Here is a 3,946-nt window from a genome sequence, read left to right as displayed (position 1 = left end):
AGGATCCGTGTGAAAGACAAGTCAGAAGAGTTGTCTGAATCAGACAGAGCTTTGTTGTCACAAGCCATCACTGAACCAGCTCAACGCCCTGCTGATGCCCTGCACATTTTTGCCACCAACAAACAGGTAGGTGCTCACAATACTGAAATACTGACGAAGAATTACTCCAACGTCACCAAAATTGATGCAGACGACTACAAAAAGGATCCGAGGAATGGGAAAATGACACGACAAGAACAACCATTCAAAGGAGGTACAAATGAGCTACCAGACACACTCCAAGTTGCAGAAGGCGTACGTGTCATGCTGACTAGAAACCTGGATGTTTCCAAAGGACTGGTGAACGGTTCGTTTGGTACTCTTATCAAAGTGGTAACCTCTGAACCGCCTGGATCTGCACATGTCAACATGCTTGGACTCCAAATGGATAATGAAACAGCATCAGATCAGCTGACAACCTTGTTTATATCGAGAGATCAGAGGACAACCTGAAACAGAAAGGAGCTGTGCGCAGACAGTTTCCCATCAAGCTGGCTTTTGCATGCACCATTCACAAGGTTCAAGGCATGACAAGACATTCAGCTGTTGTCTCCCTGAAACACATCTTTGAGCCTGGCATGGCTTATGTGGCATTGAGCAGAGTCACCTCTCTCAGTGGACTGCACCTGCTGGACATGGATGAGAGTAAAATCTACGCCAACACTGAAATCACTGAAGCGCTTGAGGCCATGAGACAAATGAACCTGGACGACATGATGCCACTTCTTCATCTTAGAGACACACTGAGCCGACCTGACACTCTGACCATTGTTCACCACAACACAGAGGGACTGCCAGCTCACATCAATGACATCAAGAGCCATCACGAACTGTGTCTTGCGGATGTTTTGTGTCTCACAGAAACCCACCTACAGGGCTCCTTTGTGGCAGACAGTCTTCAACTTCAGGGCTACACCATGTTCAGACGAAACAGACACCTGTCCTACACCAATGATCCCCAGATGGCAAAGAAAGGTGGTGGTGGAGTTGCCATGTATGTCAGAAATCATATCCAAGTGCACGAGAAGCAGTACATACATAATGTAACTGACCTAGAGTTTGTGGCTCTGAAGATTGAAGCCCCAGTGAGAGCACTAATTGCAGCTGTGTACAGAACCACCAGACTACTGTGTCAAGTCATTCCTGAAGAACCTGAGCAGCCTTGTGGACTCACTGGAGATCATGGATATTCAACCCATCATTGTCTGTGGTGATTTCAACGAGAATCTGAAGTCTGAAGAAAAAAAGCCAATACTGGAGATGTTTCAGTCCAAAGGGTTTCAACAACTCATCACTGATCCAACCACAGAGAAGAACACACTGTTGGACGTGGTTTTCATCTCTCAACCTCAGCAGTGTCTCCATTCTGGTGTGCTGAAGACCTACCACAGCTATCACAACCCCATTTACTGTGTATTGTCTTTTAACAGTTCGTGAAACAGTGCGGTAAGCCATACAGGTTTAGTAAAATACAAGTGACTCATTTGATAAAATTGTGTTTTCATCATGTTGTTATCACCATGTACATTCTTCAGTTTGCAATCAATAGGACAATTCTTTAAGCATCATCTTGTGTAAAAAAAAAAAAAAAGTGTGTTTTGGCTTGTGCATTTACCAGGGAGGGTTTTGGGTTTTGGGTTGGTAAATGCACAAGCCAAAAGAGTTTCAGGAACCAAGGACAGCCAGTGTTTACAATACCTGTGCTACATGTGTAACAGACACTGAATAAATGAACAATAAAATAAATGAATTTCAATAAATAATATTTATCAATTAATATAATATATCCTATTAACTGTTAAATTAATAAAAAACATCAATACACATTTATATGCAACTGCTGAAAGTACATGTTCTCTGTGTTGTGTGAGCTGGGATGGTCACCTCCCCTGCCTCGGGGCAGGTGGCCTGACCAGAGACCATTCACTCTGTGTGCTTTCTGACCCCTACTCAACGTTCCCCTCTCCAACCTTTACCACATTACTTCCAAAACTGTGAAGATCAGCTGGGAACGGCCAGGACATGGTGGCTGTCAGTCTGCCATTGCCCAGTACTGCAGCATCATCCTGTCAACAGTGGATCCACCACAACTGGGTTCCACAGAGTTCTTCTTCCTGCCTGCCCTGGTTGTTCTTCGCTGAAGAGAATGAGACTGTCGTGGTGCTGCTGGTTGCTGAAGGTATGACAGACAGTATGTGATTTATAGGCTACAAGTTCTGCACATGTTTTATGCCACAAAAACGTACAACATCTTTCTCTTCTCTTTTATCAGGAGCACCTACTTCCACCTCATCATCATCCGGCCACGTCTGACCAGAAACAACAGCATCATCAAAACCGTCAGTCTGCAGAGCCCTCACTGCTGGCCCGCACATACACAAGTCATCCTGCTGCCAGCTTCTATGCCTGCTCACAACAGAGCCAAAGGTACCGCTTTGTTGTTTTGTCATTAAAAAATGTGGATGACACTGTTGACAATGTAGGTTTACAACAATATCATGTCCACTGCCTTCTCCTTTCAGGTCTCCCCCACTTGACAGTAGAGACCGACAGGGCTGGACAGCTTTCTGGACCTTGTGATCTGTGTGACGGAGCACTGAGGGTGACAGGCTGATGATTCTCTGGCAGGTGATTACTTAAGGTAAATGATAATCAGTTAGTAAGTGTTGAACATGTGATTTATGTCTTGGTCTTCACTTTCCAAAACATTTTTCTATTTTGTCTTGTCAGGTTCACCTCCCTCATTCTTCTGTTGATCATCTGGCAAGTGATGAGGTGCACTGCTGCACGGACACACAGCTCAGAACCACCAAGCCATCGTGCTGTCACTGACCACACATGACAACACCATCCAATCTGTGCAGCAAGCAGCAAATGGCCAAGTCAAATTTGAACATGGGCCACTGCAGTCAGGACTGTGCCCATGTGATATATACTGTTGAGCCCATAAGGTTTTATTCTTGGCCGTCACAACATCTATCACACGTCTGCCCGTCCTGGGTGAGGGATCCCTCCTCTGTTGCTCACCCTGAGGTTCCTCCCGTTTTTTTCCCCCTGTTAAGGGTTTTCTTGGGAGTTTTTCCTCAGTCGATGTGAGGGTCTAAGGGCAGAGTGTTGTAATGCTGCTGTGTCAAGCACTTGGAGACAACGTTTTTTTAGAAATGCAATACACAAATGAACCTCCTTTCCTGCAAGTGCTGTAATAAAGACAGATTCTAACTATCCCAAGGACAGTCATTCTTATATTATGTTTACCTAGTATTTTTTGTTGACATTCCACATTACTGAAGAAAGGTGTTGTGTCTGAACAATTACATCAGTGAAATCTATTTCTACTGGTTTTAGACCTTTAAACACATCTTTTACACTTTTGTTAAACAATTCAGGTGTTTTTCCACCAAGTCATATAATTCAACCTCCTGCTCACATGTTCTGCTTTTACCTCTCACATATTGCTCCATCTATATTACCTCTCACATATTGCTTCATCTATATTAATAATGGTTCAACTATGTTTTTACAGCTGTCAGTTTTGAAAAATATTTGAGAAGACTTCAGTTTTTCAATTTCTTCATACACATCACACACACACACAAACACACACAGTGGTGAGTTTTGCAAAACCTCATGCAGTAGCAACAAAATGCAAGCAGTAGCAGCGGCAAGGGAATCGAGCAGTGGCGATAGCAGCAGAACGTGGCAGCAGTAGCAGTAACATAGCCAGGGATGAGCAGGTAAGATGGGGGGTTGAAATAGCCTATTTGGATGAGGACAGCATGTGAATGATCAGCTAATCGTGATTTTAAGCTGTCAGGTTCCAGTGCTTTTTGCAGCTGACTTCAACTCTTCAACAGACTCTTAAACTGTTACATTTTAATAACGCAGGATTTTCCAACATGTTTGTCTT

General features: G+C 43.8%; 1 long non-coding RNA gene across 2 annotated transcripts; it reads left to right on the top strand.

Moving 5' to 3' along the window:
• Positions 1-2,037: 2,037 nt before the first annotated feature.
• Positions 2,038-3,245, top strand: LOC146960079 (uncharacterized). Of its 2 annotated transcripts, none has more exons than XR_015035528.1 (4): positions 2,038-2,218; positions 2,312-2,466; positions 2,583-2,680; positions 2,770-3,245. It is a non-coding gene; the product is annotated as an uncharacterized LOC146960079 (long non-coding RNA). The 2 variants fall into 2 exon arrangements; XR_015035527.1 differs by having other exon boundaries at positions 2,580-2,680.
• Positions 3,246-3,946: the final 701 nt, after the last annotated feature.

The sequence above is a fragment of the Trachurus japonicus genome, unplaced genomic scaffold (genome assembly GCF_045865225.1).
Source record: "Trachurus japonicus isolate A0001 unplaced genomic scaffold, Traja_1.0 AP030738.1".
In the NCBI taxonomy this organism is placed as follows: Eukaryota; Metazoa; Chordata; class Actinopteri; order Carangiformes; family Carangidae; genus Trachurus; species Trachurus japonicus.
The sequence above is the reverse complement of the archived record's forward strand: the minus strand, read 5'-3'. Positions and strand labels throughout refer to the sequence as shown.